The sequence below is a fragment of the Lissotriton vulgaris genome, chromosome 1_1, assembly GCF_964263255.1.
Source record: "Lissotriton vulgaris chromosome 1_1, aLisVul1.2, whole genome shotgun sequence".
Taxonomy (NCBI): domain Eukaryota; kingdom Metazoa; phylum Chordata; class Amphibia; order Caudata; family Salamandridae; genus Lissotriton; species Lissotriton vulgaris.
The window spans coordinates 200,423,172-200,441,368 of NC_141685.1; the positions used below are offsets into that span (position 1 = coordinate 200,423,172).

Consider the following 18,197-nt stretch of genomic DNA (forward strand, 5'->3'; position numbering starts at 1 on the left):
GTAAGCAGTGACCCCGACGTGATTTGAACACGCAACCTTCTGATCTGGAGTCAGACGCGCTACCGTTGCGCCACAAGGTCCTTACACTTGCAGCCTTCGATGCCAGATGAACAAATGCTGTGGGCCTTTTGACTTATTTTCCTCTGCTTATATGCCTACGGTTGTATTACAGGGCTTGGCCTTTTGTTTTCTATCCTAATTATTGAAATTGACTGCAGGTGCAGTGAGAACGCTGAGGATTGAACTATTCAGGGAAAGGATCGCACGCAGGAAAGAGCAAAGGTACGTATCTGTGTTTCATGCAGACAAAAGGCTACGTCCCTGGGTGGGCTTGAACCACCAACCTTTCGGTTAACAGCCGAACGCGCTAACCGATTGCGCCACAGAGACTATTGACTGTATACATTTCCTGAGACTCAATATATGTCTTGACATGTGTGCGCCTGCCTGGAGCTTGTATTATATAAGGCGTCTTTATGCCATACAGCATTTGTCATTTGCTTAGTGTCTTGTTACTGTTGTAATTTATGATGTGTAGACTACTGTCTAATGGTGTTAGAGCCAGTATTACTACCGGTCACAGTGCATGAGACTCATACATGACTTTTCTCTTTGCCTGCTTAGCGTAGCTCCCTGCTCCTCTGTTTGCGTGCTACCAGCCCGTGAGGCGTGTGTCTTGCCCATCCCATCTTCACTGTGTTATGTTGGACTTGTCTTCTCTGTGAGCAGAGTCTCCTTCCCAGAGCAGGTGCTTTCTCTGAACTCTTGGCTTGTAAGACTGCTGGGAAAGGCCCTCCCTAGCCCCTCAGTCAGATAGATACATTTACCTGCAGAGCTCAGCTTGGGAGAAAGAGATTAGGCAGAGAGCACATAGGGGAAGGCCCACAGAGCACACTTTATTTTACATAAAAGCTCGGGCTTGTGGGAGGACAGGGACATGAGGGTTCTCCTGGAAAGAAATCCCAGGAGTATTGATGGCTAGGCCCTGAAACACAACAATCCCGGAATGGCCAGGCACAAGATGCCTCTGCAATAGGCCTGACCCTAGGCTTCCGGAGTTCTTGATCTCCAGAGGCTCCAGTGATCTAAGCCCGACCAGGGCGCGTTGGGATGGCATTAGGGACGCGTAAAGGGGCGCAGGGCGCAGAACTCTGCCCGTTTCACCCCAGCATTTTGGGGAGGACACAGAATCTGGCAAAGCCAGTGGGAAGGATTTTCCAGGAGGAGAGTTCAGTGACATGATCTGAAACACAATAGTGCTGGTGATCTGGCGGGTGCATTCTGTGAGCCACTTCTGTCAGGAGCAGCCTGCCATCATGCCCTGATAACCACAACTCTAGTACCAAGCCAGTGACCTCAGCAAATGCAAAGACATTATTACTTATAGTCTCCTGCATCTGATTCTTGCCATCATCATGTGAAACGTTGGCGTTATCATGTCTGCTGCGCACACTTTGTTCATATGTGTACAATTTAAGTGTGTGAACCTGACCACTGTCTTGGACAGAGCTCTTGCTGTGAACACACCATGTGAAGCATTGGTGGTTCAGTGGTAGAATTCTCGCCTGCCACGCGGGAGGCCCGGGTTCGATTCCCGGCCAATGCAAGGTTGCTTTCTTTTGACTTTGTTTTCGAAATGATATATATGAACTCAGTGGGGAATAAAATGGTAAGCAGTGACCCCGACGTGATTTGAACACGCAACCTTCTGATCTGGAGTCAGACGCGCTACCGTTGCGCCACGAGGTCCTTACACTTGCAGCCTTCGATGCCAGATGAACAAATGCTGTGGGCCTTTTGACTTATTTTCCTCTGCTTATATGCCTACGGTTGTATTACAGGGCTTGGCCTTTTGTTTTCTATCCTAATTATTGAAATTGACTGCAGGTGCAGTGAGAACGCTGAGGATTGAACTATTCAGGGAAAGGATCGCACGCAGGAAAGAGCAAAGGTACGTATCTGTGTTTCATGCAGACAAAAGGCTACGTCCCTGGGTGGGCTTGAACCACCAACCTTTCGGTTAACAGCCGAACGCGCTAACCGATTGCGCCACAGAGACTATTGACTGTATACATTTCCTGAGACTCAATATATGTCTTGACATGTGTGCGCCTGCCTGGAGCTTGTATTATATAAGGCGTCTTTATGCCATACAGCATTTGTCATTTGCTTTGTGTCTTGTTACTGTTGTAATTTATGATGTGTAGACTACTGTCTAAAGGTGTTAGAGCCAGTATTACTACTGGTCACAGTGCATGAGACTCATACATGACTTTTCTCTTTGCCTGCTTAGCGTAGCTCCCTGCTCCTCTGTTTGCGTGCTACCAGCCCGTGAGGCGTGTGTCTTGCCCATCCCATCTTCACTGTGTTATGTTGGACTTGTCTTCTCTGTGAGCAGAGTCTCCTTCCCAGAGCAGGTGCTTTCTCTGAACTCTTGGCTTGTAAGACTGCTGGGAAAGGCCCTCCCTAGCCCCTCAGTCAGATAGATACATTTACCTGCAGAGCTCAGCTTGGGAGAAAGAGATTAGGCAGAGAGCACATAGGGGAAGGCCCACAGAGCACACTTTATTTTACATAAAAGCTCGGGCTTGTGGGAGGACAGGGACATGAGGGTTCTCATGGAAAGAAATCCCAGGAGTATTGATGGCTAGGCCCTGAAACACAACAATCCCGGAATGGCCAGGCACAAGATGCCTCTGCAATAGGCCTGACCCTAGGCTTCCGGAGTTCTTGATCTCCAGAGGCTCCAGTGATCTAAGCCCGACCAGGGCTGTGCCCGACCAGGGCGCGTTGGGATGGCATTAGGGACGCGTAAAGGGGCGCAGGGCGCAGAACTCTGCCCGTTTCACCCCAGCATTTTGGGGAGGACACAGAATCTGGCAAAGCCAGTGGGAAGGATTTTCCAGGAGGAGAGTTCAGTGACATGATCTGAAACACAATAGTGCTGGTGATCTGGCGGGTGCATTCTGTGAGCCACTTCTGTCAGGAGCAGCCTGCCATCATGCCCTGATAACCACAACTCTAGTACCAAGCCAGTGACCTCAGCAAATGCAAAGACATTATTACTTATAGTCTCCTGCATCTGATTCTTGCCATCATCATGTGAAACGTTGGCGTTATCATGTCTGCTGCGCACACTTTGTTCATATGTGTACCATTTAAGTGTGTGAACCTGACCACTGTCTTGGACAGAGCTCTTGCTGTGAACACACCATGTGAAGCATTGGTGGTTCAGTGGTAGAATTCTCGCCTGCCACGCGGGAGGCCCGGGTTCGATTCCCGGCCAATGCAAGGTTGCTTTCTTTTGACTTTGTTTTCGAAATGATATATATGAACTCAGTGGGGAATAAAATGGTAAGCAGTGACCCCGACGTGATTTGAACACGCAACCTTCTGATCTGGAGTCAGACGCGCTACCGTTGCGCCACGAGGTCCTTACACTTGCAGCCTTCGATGCCAGATGAACAAATGCTGTGGGCCTTTTGACTTATTTTCCTCTGCTTATATGCCTACGGTTGTATTACAGGGCTTGGCCTTTTGTTTTCTATCCTAATTATTGAAATTGACTGCAGGTGCAGTGAGAACGCTGAGGATTGAACTATTCAGGGAAAGGATCGCACGCAGGAAAGAGCAAAGGTACGTATCTGTGTTTCATGCAGACAAAAGGCTACGTCCCTGGGTGGGCTTGAACCACCAACCTTTCGGTTAACAGCCGAACGCGCTAACCGATTGCGCCACAGAGACTATTGACTGTATACATTTCCTGAGACTCAATATATGTCTTGACATGTGTGCGCCTGCCTGGAGCTTGTATTATATAAGGCGTCTTTATGCCATACAGCATTTGTCATTTGCTTAGTGTCTTGTTACTGTTGTAATTTATGATGTGTAGACTACTGTCTAATGGTGTTAGAGCCAGTATTACTACCGGTCACAGTGCATGAGACTCATACATGACTTTTCTCTTTGCCTGCTTAGCGTAGCTCCCTGCTCCTCTGTTTGCGTGCTACCAGCCCGTGAGGCGTGTGTCTTGCCCATCCCATCTTCACTGTGTTATGTTGGACTTGTCTTCTCTGTGAGCAGAGTCTCCTTCCCAGAGCAGGTGCTTTCTCTGAACTCTTGGCTTGTAAGACTGCTGGGAAAGGCCCTCCCTAGCCCCTCAGTCAGATAGATACATTTACCTGCAGAGCTCAGCTTGGGAGAAAGAGATTAGGCAGAGAGCACATAGGGGAAGGCCCACAGAGCACACTTTATTTTACATAAAAGCTCGGGCTTGTGGGAGGACAGGGACATGAGGGTTCTCATGGAAAGAAATCCCAGGAGTATTGATGGCTAGGCCCTGAAACACAACAATCCCGGAATGGCCAGGCACAAGATGCCTCTGCAATAGGCCTGACCCTAGGCTTCCGGAGTTCTTGATCTCCAGAGGCTCCAGTGATCTAAGCCCGACCAGGGCGCGTTGGGATGGCGTTAGGGACGCGTAAAGGGGCGCAGGGCGCAGAACTCTGCCCGTTTCACCCCAGCATTTTGGGGAGGACACAGAATCTGGCAAAGCCAGTGGGAAGGATTTTCCAGGAGGAGAGTTCAGTGACATGATCTGAAACACAATAGTGCTGGTGATCTGGCGGGTGCATTCTGTGAGCCACTTCTGTCAGGAGCAGCCTGCCATCATGCCCTGATAACCACAACTCTAGTACCAAGCCAGTGACCTCAGCAAATGCAAAGACATTATTACTTATAGTCTCCTGCATCTGATTCTTGCCATCATCATGTGAAACGTTGGCGTTATCATGTCTGCTGCGCACACTTTGTTCATATGTGTACAATTTAAGTGTGTGAACCTGACCACTGTCTTGGACAGAGCTCTTGCTGTGAACACACCATGTGAAGCATTGGTGGTTCAGTGGTAGAATTCTCGCCTGCCACGCGGGAGGCCCGGGTTCGATTCCCGGCCAATGCAAGGTTGCTTTCTTTTGACTTTGTTTTCGAAATGATATATATGAACTCAGTGGGGAATAAAATGGTAAGCAGTGACCCCGACGTGATTTGAACACGCAACCTTCTGATCTGGAGTCAGACGCGCTACCGTTGCACCACGAGGTCCTTACACTTGCAGCCTTCGATGCCAGATGAACAAATGCTGTGGGCCTTTTGACTTATTTTCCTCTGCTTATATGCCTACGGTTGTATTACAGGGCTTGGCCTTTTGTTTTCTATCCTAATTATTGAAATTGACTGCAGGTGCAGTGAGAACGCTGAGGATTGAACTATTCAGGGAAAGGATCGCACGCAGGAAAGAGCAAAGGTACGTATCTGTGTTTCATGCAGACAAAAGGCTACGTCCCTGGGTGGGCTTGAACCACCAACCTTTCGGTTAACAGCCGAACGCGCTAACCGATTGCGCCACAGAGACTATTGACTGTATACATTTCCTGAGACTCAATATATGTCTTGACATGTGTGCGCCTGCCTGGAGCTTGTATTATATAAGGCGTCTTTATGCCATACAGCATTTGTCATTTGCTTAGTGTCTTGTTACTGTTGTAATTTATGATGTGTAGACTACTGTCTAATGGTGTTAGAGCCAGTATTACTACCGGTCACAGTGCATGAGACTCATACATGACTTTTCTCTTTGCCTGCTTAGCGTAGCTCCCTGCTCCTCTGTTTGCGTGCTACCAGCCCGTGAGGCGTGTGTCTTGCCCATCCCATCTTCACTGTGTTATGTTGGACTTGTCTTCTCTGTGAGCAGAGTCTCCTTCCCAGAGCAGGTGCTTTCTCTGAACTCTTGGCTTGTAAGACTGCTGGGAAAGGCCCTCCCTAGCCCCTCAGTCAGATAGATACATTTACCTGCAGAGCTCAGCTTGGGAGAAAGAGATTAGGCAGAGAGCACATAGGGGAAGGCCCACAGAGCACACTTTATTTTACATAAAAGCTCGGGCTTGTGGGAGGACAGGGACATGAGGGTTCTCATGGAAAGAAATCCCAGGAGTATTGATGGCTAGGCCCTGAAACACAACAATCCCGGAATGGCCAGGCACAAGATGCCTCTGCAATAGGCCTGACCCTAGGCTTCCGGAGTTCTTGATCTCCAGAGGCTGCAGTGATCTAAGCCCGACCAGGGCTGTGCCCGACCAGGGCGCGTTGGGATGGCGTTAGGGACGCGTAAAGGGGCGCAGGGCGCAGAACTCTGCCCGTTTCACCCCAGCATTTTGGGGAGGACACAGAATCTGGCAAAGCCAGTGGGAAGGATTTTCCAGGAGGAGAGTTCAGTGACATGATCTCAAACACAATAGTGCTGGTGATCTGGCGGGTGCATTCTGTGAGCCACTTCTGTCAGGAGCAGCCTGCCATCATGCCCTGATAACCACAACTCTAGTACCAAGCCAGTGACCTCAGCAAATGCAAAGACATTATTACTTATAGTCTCCTGCATCTGATTCTTGCCATCATCATGTGAAACGTTGGCGTTATCATGTCTGCTGCGCACACTTTGTTCATATGTGTACAATTTAAGTGTGTGAACCTGACCACTGTCTTGGACAGAGCTCTTGCTGTGAACACACCATGTGAAGCATTGGTGGTTCAGTGGTAGAATTCTCGCCTGCCACGCGGGAGGCCTGGGTTCGATTCCCGGCCAATGCAAGGTTGCTTTCTTTAGACTTTGTTTTCGAAATGATATATATGAACTCAGTGGGGAATAAAATGGTAAGCAGTGACCCCGACGTGATTTGAACACGCAACCTTCTGATCTGGAGTCAGACGCGCTACCGTTGCGCCACGAGGTCCTTACACTTGCAGCCTTTGATGCCAGATGAACAAGTGCTGTGGGCCTTTTGACTTATTTTCCTCTGCTTATATGCCTACGGTTGTATTACAGGGCTTGGCCTTTTCTTTTCTATCCTAATTATTGAAATTGACTGCAGGTGCAGTGAGAACGCTGAGGATTGAACTATTCAGGGAAAGGATCGCACGCAGGAAAGAGCAAAGGTACGTATCTGTGTTTCATGCAGACAAAAGGCTACGTCCCTGGGTGGGCTTGAACCACCAACCTTTCGGTTACCAGCCGAACGCGCTAACCGATTGCGCCACAGAGACTATTGACTGTATACATTTCCTGAGACTCAATATATGTCTTGACATGTGTGCGCCTGCCTGGAGCTTGTATTATATAAGGCGTCTTTATGCCATACAGCATTTGTCATTTGCTTAGTGTCTTGTTACTGTTGTAATTTATGATGTGTAGACTACTGTCTAATGGTGTTAGAGCCAGTATTACTACCGGTCACAGTGCATGAGACTCATACATGACTTTTCTCTTTGCCTGCTTAGCGTAGCTCCCTGCTCCTCTGTTTGCGTGCTACCAGCCCGTGAGGCGTGTGTCTTGCCCATCCCATCTTCACTGTGTTATGTTGGACTTGTCTTCTCTGTGAGCAGAGTCTCCTTCCCAGAGCAGGTGCTTTCTCTGAACTCTTGGCTTGTAAGACTGCTGGGAAAGGCCCTCCCTAGCCCCTCAGTCAGATAGATACATTTACCTGCAGAGCTCAGCTTGGGAGAAAGAGATTAGGCAGAGAGCACATAGGGGAAGGCCCACAGAGCACACTTTATTTTACATAAAAGCTCGGGCTTGTGGGAGGACAGGGACATGAGGGTTCTCATGGAAAGAAATCCCAGGAGTATTGATGGCTAGGCCCTGAAACACAACAATCCCGGAATGGCCAGGCACAAGATGCCTCTGCAATAGGCCTGACCCTAGGCTTCCGGAGTTCTTGATCTCCAGAGGCTCCAGTGATCTAAGCCCGACCAGGGCTGTGCCCGACCAGGGCGCGTTGGGATGGCGTTAGGGACGCGTAAAGGGGCGCAGGGCGCAGAACTCTGCCCGTTTCACCCCAGCATTTTGGGGAGGACACAGAATCTGGCAAAGCCAGTGGGAAGGATTTTCCAGGAGGAGAGTTCAGTGACATGATCTGAAACACAATAGTGCTGGTGATCTGGCGGGTGCATTCTGTGAGCCACTTCTGTCAGGAGCAGCCTGCCATCATGCCCTGATAACCACAACTCTAGTACCAAGCCAGTGACCTCAGCAAATGCAAAGACATTATAACTTATAGTCTCCTGCATCTGATTCTTGCCATCATCATGTGAAACGTTGGCGTTATCATGTCTGCTGCGCACACTTTGTTCATATGTGTACAATTTAAGTGTGTGAACCTGACCACTGTCTTGGACAGAGCTCTTGCTGTGAAAACACCATGTGAAGCATTGGTGGTTCAGTGGTAGAATTCTCGCCTGCCACGCGGGAGGCCCGGGTTCGATTCCCAGCCAATGCAAGGTTGCTTTCTTTTGACTTTGTTTTCGAAATGATATATATGAACTCAGTGGGGAATAAAATGGTAAGCAGTGACCCCGACGTGATTTGAACACGCAACCTTCTGATCTGGAGTCAGACGCGCTACCGTTGCGCCACGAGGTCCTTACACTTGCAGCCTTTGATGCCAGATGAACAAATGCTGTGGGCCTTTTGACTTATTTTCCTCTGCTTATATGCCTACGGTTGTATTACAGGGCTTGGCCTTTTGTTTTCTATCCTAATTATTGAAATTGACTGCAGGTGCAGTGAGAACGCTGAGGATTGAACTATTCAGGGAAAGGATCGCACGCAGGAAAGAGCAAAGGTACGTATCTGTGTTTCATGCAGACAAAAGGCTACTTCCCTGGGTGGGCTTGAACCACCAACCTTTCGGTTAACAGCCGAACGCGCTAACCGATTGCCCCACAGAGACTATTGACTGTATACATTTCCTGAGACTCAATATATGTCTTGACATGTGTGCGCCTGCCTGGAGCTTGTATTATATAAGGCGTCTTTATGCCATACAGCATTTGTCATTTGCTTAGTGTCTTGTTACTGTTGTAATTTATGATGTGTAGACTACTGTCTAATGGTGTTAGAGCCAGTATTACTACCGGTCACAGTGCATGAGACTCATACATGACTTTTCTCTTTGCCTGCTTAGCGTAGCTCCCTGCTCCTCTGTTTGCGTGCTACCAGCCCGTGAGGCGTGTGTCTTGCCCATCCCATCTTCACTGTGTTATGTTGGACTTGTCTTCTCTGTGAGCAGAGTCTCCTTCCCAGAGCAGGTGCTTTCTCTGAACTCTTGGCTTGTAAGACTGCTGGGAAAGGCCCTCCCTAGCCCCTCAGTCAGATAGATACATTTACCTGCAGAGCTCAGCTTGGGAGAAAGAGATTAGGCAGAGAGCACATAGGGGAAGGCCCACAGAGCACACTTTATTTTACATAAAAGCTCGGGCTTGTGGGAGGACAGGGACATGAGGGTTCTCATGGAAAGAAATCCCAGGAGTATTGATGGCTAGGCCCTGAAACACAACAATCCCGGAATGGCCAGGCACAAGATGCCTCTGCAATAGGCCTGACCCTAGGCTTCCGGAGTTCTTGATCTCCAGAGGCTCCAGTGATCTAAGCCCGACCAGGGCTGTGCCCGACCAGGGCGCGTTGGGATGGCGTTAGGGACGCGTAAAGGGGCGCAGGGCGCAGAACTCTGCCCGTTTCACCCCAGCATTTTGGGGAGGACACAGAATCTGGCAAAGCCAGTGGGAAGGATTTTCCAGGAGGAGAGTTCAGTGACATGATCTGAAACACAATAGTGCTGGTGATCTGGCGGGTGCATTCTGTGAGCCACTTCTGTCAGGAGCAGCCTGCCATCATGCCCTGATAACCACAACTCTAGTACCAAGCCAGTGACCTCAGCAAATGCAAAGACATTATTACTTATAGTCTCCTGCATCTGATTCTTGCCATCATCATGTGAAACGTTGGCGTTATCATGTCTGCTGCGCACACTTTGTTCATATGTGTACAATTTAAGTGTGTGAACCTGACCACTGTCTTGGACAGAGCTCTTGCTGTGAACACACCATGTGAAGCATTGGTGGTTCAGTGGTAGAATTCTCGCCTGCCACGCGGGAGGCCCGGGTTCGATTCCCGGCCAATGCAAGGTTGCTTTCTTTTGACTTTGTTTTCGAAATGATATATATGAACTCAGTGGGGAATAAAATGGTAAGCAGTGACCCCGACGTGATTTGAGCACGCAACCTTCTGATCTGGAGTCAGACGCGCTACCGTTGCGCCACGAGGTCCTTACACTTGCAGCCTTTGATGCCAGATGAACAAATGCTGTGGGCCTTTTGACTTATTTTCCTCTGCTTATATGCCTACGGTTGTATTACAGGGCTTGGCCTTTTGTTTTCTATCCTAATTATTGAAATTGACTGCAGGTGCAGTGAGAACGCTGAGGATTGAACTATTCAGGGAAAGGATCGCACGCAGGAAAGAGCAAAGGTACGTATCTGTGTTTCATGCAGACAAAAGGCTACGTCCCTGGGTGGGCTTGAACCACCAACCTTTCGGTTAACAGCCGAACGCGCTAACCGATTGCGCCACAGAGACTATTGACTGTATACATTTCCTGAGACTCAATATATGTCTTGACATGTGTGCGCCTGCCTGGAGCTTGTATTATATAAGGCGTCTTTATGCCATACAGCATTTGTCATTTGCTTAGTGTCTTGTTACTGTTGTAATTTATGATGTGTAGACTACTGTCTAATGGTGTTAGAGCCAGTATTACTACCGGTCACAGTGCATGAGACTCATACATGACTTTTCTCTTTGCCTGCTTAGCGTAGCTCCCTGCTCCTCTGTTTGCGTGCTACCAGCCCGCGAGGCGTGTGTCTTGCCCATCCCATCTTCACTGTGTTATGTTGGACTTGTCTTCTCTGTGAGCAGAGTCTCCTTCCCAGAGCAGGTGCTTTCTCTGAACTCTTGGCTTGTAAGACTGCTGGGAAAGGCCCTCCCTAGCCCCTCAGTCAGATAGATACATTTACCTGCAGAGCTCAGCTTGGGAGAAAGAGATTAGGCAGAGAGCACATAGGGGAAGGCCCACAGAGCACACTTTATTTTACATAGAAGCTCGGGCTTGTGGGAGGACAGGGACATGAGGGTTCTCATGGAAAGAAATCCCAGGAGTATTGATGGCTAGGCCCTGAAACACAACAATCCCGGAATGGCCAGGCACAAGATGCCTCTGCAATAGGCCTGACCCTAGGCTTCCGGAGTTCTTGATTTCCAGAGGCTCCAGTGATCTAAGCCCGACCAGGGCTGTGCCCGACCAGGGCGCGTTGGGAGCGCGTTAGGGACGCGTAAAGGGGAGCAGGGCGCAGAACTCTGCCCGTTTCACCCCAGCATTTTGGGGAGGACACAGAATCTGGCAAAGCCAGTGGGAAGGATTTTCCAGGAGGAGAGTTCAGTGACATGATCTGAAACACAATAGTGCTGGTGATCTGGCGGGTGCATTCTGTGAGCCACTTCTGTCAGGAGCAGCCTGCCATCATGCCCTGATAACCACAACTCTAGTACCAAGCCAGTGACCTCAGCAAATGCAAAGACATCATTACTTATAGTCTCCTGCATCTGATTCTTGCCATCATCATGTGAAACGTTGGCGTTATCATGTCTGCTGCGCACACTTTGTTCATATGTGTACAATTTAAGTGTGTGAACCTGACCACTGTCTTGGACAGAGCTCTTGCTGTGGACACACCATGTGAAGCATTGGTGGTTCAGTGGTAGAATTCTCGCCTGCCACGAGGGAGGCCCGGGTTCGATTCCCGGCCAATGCAAGGTTGCTTTCTTTTGACTTTGTTTTCGAAATGATATATATGAACTCAGTGGGGAATAAAATGGTAAGCAGTGACCCCGACGTGATTTGAACACGCAACCTTCTGATCTGGAGTCAGACGCGCTACCGTTGCGCCACGAGGTCCTTACACTTGCAGCCTTCGATGCCAGATGATCAAATGCTGTGGGCCTTTTGACTTATTTTCCTCTGCTTATATGCCTACGGTTGTATTACAGGGCTTGGCCTTTTGTTTTCTATCCTAATTATTGAAATTGACTGCAGGTGCAGTGAGAACGCTGAGGATTGAACTATTCAGGGAAAGGATCGCACGCAGGAAAGAGCAAAGGTACGTATCTGTGTTTCATGCAGACAAAAGGCTACGTCCCTGGGTGGGCTTGAACCACCAACCTTTCGGTTAACAGCCGAACGCGCTAACCGATTGCGCCACAGAGACTATTGACTGTATACATTTCCTGAGACTCAATATATGTCTTGACATGTGTGCGCCTGCCTGGAGCTTGTATTATATAAGGCGTCTTTATGCCATACAGCATTTGTCATTTGCTTAGTGTCTTGTTACTGTTGTAATTTATGATGTGTAGACTACTGTCTAATGGTGTTAGAGCCAGTATTACTACCGGTCACAGTGCATGAGACTCATACATGACTTTTCTCTTTGCCTGCTTAGCGTAGCTCCCTGCTCCTCTGTTTGCGTGCTACCAGCCCGTGAGGCGTGTGTCTTGCCCATCCCATCTTCACTGTGTTATGTTGGACTTGTCTTCTCTGTGAGCAGAGTCTCCTTCCCAGAGCAGGTGCTTTCTCTGAACTCTTGGCTTGTAAGACTGCTGGGAAAGGCCCTCCCTAGCCCCTCAGTCAGATAGATACATTTACCTGCAGAGCTCAGCTTGGGAGAAAGAGATTAGGCAGAGAGCACATAGGGGAAGGCCCACAGAGCACACTTTATTTTACATAAAAGCTCGGGCTTGTGGGAGGACAGGGACATGAGGGTTCTCATGGAAAGAAATCCCAGGAGTATTGATGGCTAGGCCCTGAAACACAACAATCCCGGAATGGCCAGGCACAAGATGCCTCTGCAATAGGCCTGACCCTAGGCTTCCGGAGTTCTTGATCTCCAGAGGCTCCAGTGATCTAAGCCCGACCAGGGCTGTGCCCGACCAGGGCGCGTTGGGATGGCGTTAGGGACGCGTAAAGGGGCGCAGGGCGCAGAACTCTGCACGTTTCACCCCAGCATTTTGGGGAGGACACAGAATCTGGCAAAGCCAGTGGGAAGGATTTTCCAGGAGGAGAGTTCAGTGACATGATCTCAAACACAATAGTGCTGGTGATCTGGCGGGTGCATTCTGTGAGCCACTTCTGTCAGGAGCAGCCTGCCATCATGCCCTGATAACCACAACTCTAGTACCAAGCCAGTGACCTCAGCAAATGCAAAGACATTATTACTTATAGTCTCCTGCATCTGATTCTTGCCATCATCATGTGAAACGTTGGCGTTATCATGTCTGCTGCGCACACTTTGTTCATATGTGTACAATTTAAGTGTGTGAACCTGACCACTGTCTTGGACAGAGCTCTTGCTGTGAACACACCATGTGAAGCATTGGTGGTTCAGTGGTAGAATTCTCGCCTGCCACGCGGGAGGCCCGGGTTCGATTCCCGGCCAATGCAAGGTTGCTTTCTTTTGACTTTGTTTTCGAAATGATATATATGAACTCAGTGGGGAATAAAATGGTAAGCAGTGACCCCGACGTGATTTGAACACGCAACCTTCTGATCTGGAGTCAGACGCGCTACCGTTGCGCCACGAGGTCCTTACACTTGCAGCCTTTGATGCCAGATGAACAAATGCTGTGGGCCTTTTGACTTATTTTCCTCTGCTTATATGCCTACGGTTGTATTACAGGGCTGCTTGGCCTTTTGTTTTCTATCCTAATTATTGAAATTGACTGCAGGTGCAGTGAGAACGCTGAGGATTGAACTATTCAGGGAAAGGATCGCACGCAGGAAAGAGCAAAGGTACGTATCTGTGTTTCATGCAGACAAAAGGCTACGTCCCTGGGTGGGCTTGAACCACCAACCTTTCGGTTAACAGCCGAACGCGCTAACCGATTGCGCCACAGAGACTATTGACTGTATACATTTCCTGAGACTCAATATATGTCTTGACATGTGTGCGCCTGCCTGGAGCTTGTATTATATAAGGCGTCTTTATGCCATACAGCATTTGTCATTTGCTTAGTGTCTTGTTACTGTTGTAATTTATGATGTGTAGACTACTGTCTAATGGTGTTAGAGCCAGTATTACTACCGGTCACAGTGCATGAGACTCATACATGACTTTTCTCTTTGCCTGCTTAGCGTAGCTCCCTGCTCCTCTGTTTGCGTGCTACTAGCCCGTGAGGCGTGTGTCTTGCCCATCCCATCTTCACTGTGTTATGTTGGACTTGTCTTCTCTGTGAGCAGAGTCTCCTTCCCAGAGCAGGTGCTTTCTCTGAACTCTTGGCTTGTAAGACTGCTGGGAAAGGCCCTCCCTAGCCCCTCAGTCAGATAGATACATTTACCTGCAGAGCTCAGCTTGGGAGAAAGAGATTAGGCAGAGAGCACATAGGGGAAGGCCCACAGAGCACACTTTATTTTACATAAAAGCTTGGGCTTGTGGGAGGACAGGGACATGAGGGTTCTCATGGAAAGAAATCCCAGGAGTATTGATGGCTAGGCCCTGAAACACAACAATCCCGGAATGGCCAGGCACAAGATGCCTCTGCAATAGGCCTGACCCTAGGCTTCCGGAGTTCTTGATCTCCAGAGGCTCCAGTGATCTAAGCCCGACCAGGGCTGTGCCCGACCAGGGCGCGTTGGGATGGCGTTAGGGACGCGTAAAGGGGCGCAGGGCGCAGAACTCTGCCCGTTTCACCCCAGCATTTTGGGGAGGACACAGAATCTGGCAAAGCCAGTGGGAAGGATTTTCCAGGAGGAGAGTTCAGTGACATGATCTGAAACACAATAGTGCTGGTGATCTGGCGGGTGCATTCTGTGAGCCACTTCTGTCAGGAGCAGCCTGCCATCATGCCCTGATAACCACAACTCTAGTAGCAAGCCAGTGACCTCAGCAAATGCAAAGACATTATTACTTATAGTCTCCTGCATCTGATTCTTGCCATCATCATGTGAAACGTTGGCGTTATCATGTCTGCTGCGCACACTTTGTTCATATGTGTACAATTTAAGTGTGTGAACCTGACCACTGTCTTGGACAGAGCTCTTGCTGTGAACACACCATGTGAAGCATTGGTGGTTCAGTGGTAGAATTCTCGCCTGCCACGCGGGAGGCCCGGGATCGATTCCCGGCCAATGCAAGGTTGCTTTCTTTTGACTTTGTTTTCGAAATGATATATATGAACTCAGTGGGGAATAAAATGGTAAGCAGTGACCCCGACGTGATTTGAACACGCAACCTTCTGATCTGGAGTCAGACGCGCTACCGTTGCGCCACGAGGTCCTTACACTTGCAGCCTTCGATGCCAGATGAACAAATGCTGTGGGCCTTTTGACTTATTTTCCTCTGCTTATATGCCTACGGTTGTATTACAGGGCTTGGCCTTTTGTTTTCTATCCTAATTATTGAAATTGACTGCAGGTGCAGTGAGAACGCTGAGGATTGAACTATTCAGGGAAAGGATCGCACGCAGGAAAGAGCAAATCTGTGTTTCATGCAGACAAAAGTCAACGTCCCTGGGTGGGCTTGAACCACCAACCTTTCGGTTAACAGCCGAACGCGCTAACCGATTGCGCCACAGAGAGTATTGACTGTATACATTTCCTGAGACTCAATATATGTCTTGACATGTGTGCGCCTGCTTGGAGCTTGTATTATATAAGGCGTCTTTATGCCATACAGCATTTGTCATTTGCTTAGTGTCTTGTTACTGTTGTAATTTATGATGTGTAGACTACTGTCTAATGGTGTTAGAGCCAGTATTACTACCGGTCACAGTGCATGAGACTCATACATGACTTTTCTCTTTGCCTGCTTAGCGTAGCTCCCTGCTCCTCTGTTTGCGTGCTACCAGCCCGTGAGGCGTGTGTCTTGCCCATCCCATCTTCACTGTGTTATGTTGGACTTGTCTTCTCTGTGAGCAGAGTCTCCTTCCCAGAGCAGGTGCTTTCTCTGAACTCTTGGCTTGTAAGACTGCTGGGAAAGGCCCTCCCTAGCCCCTCAGTCAGATAGATACATTTACCTGCAGAGCTCAGCTTGGGAGAAAGAGATTAGGCAGAGAGCACATAAGGGAAGGCCCACAGAGCACACTTTATTTTACATAAAAGCTCGGGCTTGTGGGAGGACAGGGACATGAGGGTTCTCCTGGAAAGAAATCCCAGGAGTATTGATGGCTAGGCCCTGAAACACAACAATCCCGGAATGGCCAGGCACAAGATGCCTCTGCAATAGGCGTGACCCCAGGCTTCCGGAGTTCTTGATCTCCAGAGGCTCCAGTGATCTAAGCCCGACCAGGGCGCGTTGGGATGGCATTAGGGACGCGTAAAGGGGCGCAGGGCGCAGAACTCTGCCCGTTTCACCCCAGCATTTTGGGGAGGACACAGAATCTGGCAAAGCCAGTGGGAAGGATTTTCCAGGAGGAGAGTTCAGTGACATGATCTGAAACACAATAGTGCTGGTGATCTGGCGGGTGCATTCTGTGAGCCACTTCTGTCAGGAGCAGCCTGCCATCATGCCCTGATAACCACAACTCTAGTACCAAGCCAGTGACCTCAGCAAATGCAAAGACATTATTACTTATAGTCTCCTGCATCTGATTCTTGCCATCATCATGTGAAACGTTGGCGTTATCATGTCTGCTGCGCACACTTTGTTCATATGTGTACAATTTAAGTGTGTGAACCTGACCACTGTCTTGGACAGAGCTCTTGCTGTGAACACAGCATGTGAAGCATTGGTGGTTCAGTGGTAGAATTCTCGCCTGCCACGCGGGAGGCCCGGGTTCGATTCCCGGCCAATGCAAGGTTGCTTTCTTTTGACTTTGTTTTCGAAATGATATATATGAACTCAGTGGGGAATAAAATGGTAAGCAGTGACCCCGACGTGATTTGAACACGCAACCTTCTGATCTGGAGTCAGACGCGCTACCGTTGCGCCACGAGGTCCTTACACTTGCAGCCTTCGATGCCAGATGATCAAATGCTGTGGGCCTTTTGACTTATTTTCCTCTGCTTATATGCCTACGGTTGTATTACAGGGCTTGGCCTTTTGTTTTCTATCCTAATTATTGAAATTGACTGCAGGTGCAGTGAGAACGCTGAGGATTGAACTATTCAGGGAAAGGATCGCACGCAGGAAAGAGCAAAGGTACGTATCTGTGTTTCATTCAGACAAAAGGCTACGTCCCTGGGTGGGCTTGAACCACCAACCTTTCGGTTAACAGCCGAACGCGCTAACCGATTGCGCCACAGAGACTATTGACTGTATACATTTCCTGAGACTCAATATATGTCTTGACATGTGTGCGCCTGCCTGGAGCTTGTATTATATAAGGCGTCTTTATGCCATACAGCATTTGTCATTTGCTTAGTGTCTTGTTACTGTTGTAATTTATGATGTGTAGACTACTGTCTAATGGTGTTAGAGCCAGTATTACTACCGGTCACAGTGCATGAGACTCATACATGACTTTTCTCTTTGCCTGCTTAGCGTAGCTCCCTGCTCCTCTGTTTGCGTGCTACCAGCCCGTGAGGCGTGTGTCTTGCCCATCCCATCTTCACTGTGTTATGTTGGACTTGTCTTCTCTGTGAGCAGAGTCTCCTTCCCAGAGCAGGTGCTTTCTCTGAACTCTTGGCTTGTAAGACTGCTGGGAAAGGCCCTCCCTAGCCCCTCGGTCAGATAGATACATTTACCTGCAGAGCTCAGCTTGGGAGAAAGAGATTAGGCAGAGAGCACTTAGGGGAAGGCCCACAGAGCACACTTTATTTTACATAAAAGCTCGGGCTTGTGGGAGGACAGGGACATGAGGGTTCTCATGGAAAGAAATCCCAGGAGTATTGATGGCTAGGCCCTGAAACACAACAATCCCGGAATGGCCAGGCACAAGATGCCTCTGCAATAGGCCTGACCCTAGGCTTCCGGAGTTCTTGATCTCCAGAGGCTCCAGTGATCTAAGCCTGACCAGGGCTGTGCCCGACCAGGGCGCGTTGGGATGGCGTTAGGGACGCGTAAAGGGGCGCAGGGCGCAGAACTCTGCACGTTTCACCCCAGCATTTTGGGGAGGACACAGAATCTGGCAAAGCCAGTGGGAAGGATTTTCCAGGAGGAGAGTTCAGTGACATGATCTCAAACACAATAGTGCTGGTGATCTGGCGGGTGCATTCTGTGAGCCACTTCTGTCAGGAGCAGCCTGCCATCATGCCCTGATAACCACAACTCTAGTACCAAGCCAGTGACCTCAGCAAATGCAAAGACATTATTACTTA

The 18,197-nt window shown here is 49.2% G+C and overlaps 32 non-coding genes across 32 annotated transcripts; 10 read left to right on the forward strand and 22 right to left on the reverse strand.

Moving 5' to 3' along the window:
- Window positions 1-8: 8 nt before the first annotated feature.
- Window positions 9-80, reverse strand: TRNAW-CCA (transfer RNA tryptophan (anticodon CCA)). The gene has a single exon. It is a non-coding gene; the product is annotated as a tRNA-Trp (tRNA).
- Window positions 81-316: 236 nt separating this feature from the next.
- TRNAN-GUU (transfer RNA asparagine (anticodon GUU)) lies at window positions 317-390 on the reverse strand. Its single transcript has one exon. It is a non-coding gene; the product is annotated as a tRNA-Asn (tRNA).
- Window positions 391-1,535: 1,145 nt separating this feature from the next.
- On the forward strand, window positions 1,536-1,606 carry TRNAG-GCC (transfer RNA glycine (anticodon GCC)). Its single transcript has one exon. It is a non-coding gene; the product is annotated as a tRNA-Gly (tRNA).
- A 71-nt stretch (window positions 1,607-1,677) lies between these two features.
- On the reverse strand, window positions 1,678-1,749 carry TRNAW-CCA (transfer RNA tryptophan (anticodon CCA)). The gene has a single exon. It is a non-coding gene; the product is annotated as a tRNA-Trp (tRNA).
- A 236-nt stretch (window positions 1,750-1,985) lies between these two features.
- TRNAN-GUU (transfer RNA asparagine (anticodon GUU)) lies at window positions 1,986-2,059 on the reverse strand. The gene has a single exon. It is a non-coding gene; the product is annotated as a tRNA-Asn (tRNA).
- A 1,161-nt stretch (window positions 2,060-3,220) lies between these two features.
- TRNAG-GCC (transfer RNA glycine (anticodon GCC)) lies at window positions 3,221-3,291 on the forward strand. Its single transcript has one exon. It is a non-coding gene; the product is annotated as a tRNA-Gly (tRNA).
- A 71-nt stretch (window positions 3,292-3,362) lies between these two features.
- On the reverse strand, window positions 3,363-3,434 carry TRNAW-CCA (transfer RNA tryptophan (anticodon CCA)). The gene has a single exon. It is a non-coding gene; the product is annotated as a tRNA-Trp (tRNA).
- Window positions 3,435-3,670: 236 nt separating this feature from the next.
- On the reverse strand, window positions 3,671-3,744 carry TRNAN-GUU (transfer RNA asparagine (anticodon GUU)). The gene has a single exon. It is a non-coding gene; the product is annotated as a tRNA-Asn (tRNA).
- A 1,145-nt stretch (window positions 3,745-4,889) lies between these two features.
- On the forward strand, window positions 4,890-4,960 carry TRNAG-GCC (transfer RNA glycine (anticodon GCC)). Its single transcript has one exon. It is a non-coding gene; the product is annotated as a tRNA-Gly (tRNA).
- Window positions 4,961-5,031: 71 nt separating this feature from the next.
- TRNAW-CCA (transfer RNA tryptophan (anticodon CCA)) lies at window positions 5,032-5,103 on the reverse strand. Its single transcript has one exon. It is a non-coding gene; the product is annotated as a tRNA-Trp (tRNA).
- A 236-nt stretch (window positions 5,104-5,339) lies between these two features.
- On the reverse strand, window positions 5,340-5,413 carry TRNAN-GUU (transfer RNA asparagine (anticodon GUU)). The gene has a single exon. It is a non-coding gene; the product is annotated as a tRNA-Asn (tRNA).
- Window positions 5,414-6,574: 1,161 nt separating this feature from the next.
- Window positions 6,575-6,645, forward strand: TRNAG-GCC (transfer RNA glycine (anticodon GCC)). The gene has a single exon. It is a non-coding gene; the product is annotated as a tRNA-Gly (tRNA).
- A 71-nt stretch (window positions 6,646-6,716) lies between these two features.
- On the reverse strand, window positions 6,717-6,788 carry TRNAW-CCA (transfer RNA tryptophan (anticodon CCA)). The gene has a single exon. It is a non-coding gene; the product is annotated as a tRNA-Trp (tRNA).
- Window positions 6,789-7,024: 236 nt separating this feature from the next.
- On the reverse strand, window positions 7,025-7,098 carry TRNAT-GGU (transfer RNA threonine (anticodon GGU)). The gene has a single exon. It is a non-coding gene; the product is annotated as a tRNA-Thr (tRNA).
- A 1,161-nt stretch (window positions 7,099-8,259) lies between these two features.
- Window positions 8,260-8,330, forward strand: TRNAG-GCC (transfer RNA glycine (anticodon GCC)). The gene has a single exon. It is a non-coding gene; the product is annotated as a tRNA-Gly (tRNA).
- A 71-nt stretch (window positions 8,331-8,401) lies between these two features.
- On the reverse strand, window positions 8,402-8,473 carry TRNAW-CCA (transfer RNA tryptophan (anticodon CCA)). The gene has a single exon. It is a non-coding gene; the product is annotated as a tRNA-Trp (tRNA).
- A 236-nt stretch (window positions 8,474-8,709) lies between these two features.
- Window positions 8,710-8,783, reverse strand: TRNAN-GUU (transfer RNA asparagine (anticodon GUU)). Its single transcript has one exon. It is a non-coding gene; the product is annotated as a tRNA-Asn (tRNA).
- Window positions 8,784-9,944: 1,161 nt separating this feature from the next.
- Window positions 9,945-10,015, forward strand: TRNAG-GCC (transfer RNA glycine (anticodon GCC)). The gene has a single exon. It is a non-coding gene; the product is annotated as a tRNA-Gly (tRNA).
- A 71-nt stretch (window positions 10,016-10,086) lies between these two features.
- On the reverse strand, window positions 10,087-10,158 carry TRNAW-CCA (transfer RNA tryptophan (anticodon CCA)). Its single transcript has one exon. It is a non-coding gene; the product is annotated as a tRNA-Trp (tRNA).
- Window positions 10,159-10,394: 236 nt separating this feature from the next.
- Window positions 10,395-10,468, reverse strand: TRNAN-GUU (transfer RNA asparagine (anticodon GUU)). Its single transcript has one exon. It is a non-coding gene; the product is annotated as a tRNA-Asn (tRNA).
- Window positions 10,469-11,629: 1,161 nt separating this feature from the next.
- TRNAG-GCC (transfer RNA glycine (anticodon GCC)) lies at window positions 11,630-11,700 on the forward strand. Its single transcript has one exon. It is a non-coding gene; the product is annotated as a tRNA-Gly (tRNA).
- A 71-nt stretch (window positions 11,701-11,771) lies between these two features.
- Window positions 11,772-11,843, reverse strand: TRNAW-CCA (transfer RNA tryptophan (anticodon CCA)). Its single transcript has one exon. It is a non-coding gene; the product is annotated as a tRNA-Trp (tRNA).
- Window positions 11,844-12,079: 236 nt separating this feature from the next.
- Window positions 12,080-12,153, reverse strand: TRNAN-GUU (transfer RNA asparagine (anticodon GUU)). The gene has a single exon. It is a non-coding gene; the product is annotated as a tRNA-Asn (tRNA).
- A 1,161-nt stretch (window positions 12,154-13,314) lies between these two features.
- Window positions 13,315-13,385, forward strand: TRNAG-GCC (transfer RNA glycine (anticodon GCC)). The gene has a single exon. It is a non-coding gene; the product is annotated as a tRNA-Gly (tRNA).
- Window positions 13,386-13,456: 71 nt separating this feature from the next.
- On the reverse strand, window positions 13,457-13,528 carry TRNAW-CCA (transfer RNA tryptophan (anticodon CCA)). Its single transcript has one exon. It is a non-coding gene; the product is annotated as a tRNA-Trp (tRNA).
- Window positions 13,529-13,767: 239 nt separating this feature from the next.
- On the reverse strand, window positions 13,768-13,841 carry TRNAN-GUU (transfer RNA asparagine (anticodon GUU)). The gene has a single exon. It is a non-coding gene; the product is annotated as a tRNA-Asn (tRNA).
- A 1,161-nt stretch (window positions 13,842-15,002) lies between these two features.
- Window positions 15,003-15,073, forward strand: TRNAG-GCC (transfer RNA glycine (anticodon GCC)). Its single transcript has one exon. It is a non-coding gene; the product is annotated as a tRNA-Gly (tRNA).
- Window positions 15,074-15,144: 71 nt separating this feature from the next.
- TRNAW-CCA (transfer RNA tryptophan (anticodon CCA)) lies at window positions 15,145-15,216 on the reverse strand. Its single transcript has one exon. It is a non-coding gene; the product is annotated as a tRNA-Trp (tRNA).
- A 228-nt stretch (window positions 15,217-15,444) lies between these two features.
- TRNAN-GUU (transfer RNA asparagine (anticodon GUU)) lies at window positions 15,445-15,518 on the reverse strand. Its single transcript has one exon. It is a non-coding gene; the product is annotated as a tRNA-Asn (tRNA).
- Window positions 15,519-16,663: 1,145 nt separating this feature from the next.
- On the forward strand, window positions 16,664-16,734 carry TRNAG-GCC (transfer RNA glycine (anticodon GCC)). The gene has a single exon. It is a non-coding gene; the product is annotated as a tRNA-Gly (tRNA).
- A 71-nt stretch (window positions 16,735-16,805) lies between these two features.
- TRNAW-CCA (transfer RNA tryptophan (anticodon CCA)) lies at window positions 16,806-16,877 on the reverse strand. The gene has a single exon. It is a non-coding gene; the product is annotated as a tRNA-Trp (tRNA).
- A 236-nt stretch (window positions 16,878-17,113) lies between these two features.
- TRNAN-GUU (transfer RNA asparagine (anticodon GUU)) lies at window positions 17,114-17,187 on the reverse strand. Its single transcript has one exon. It is a non-coding gene; the product is annotated as a tRNA-Asn (tRNA).
- Window positions 17,188-18,197: the final 1,010 nt, after the last annotated feature.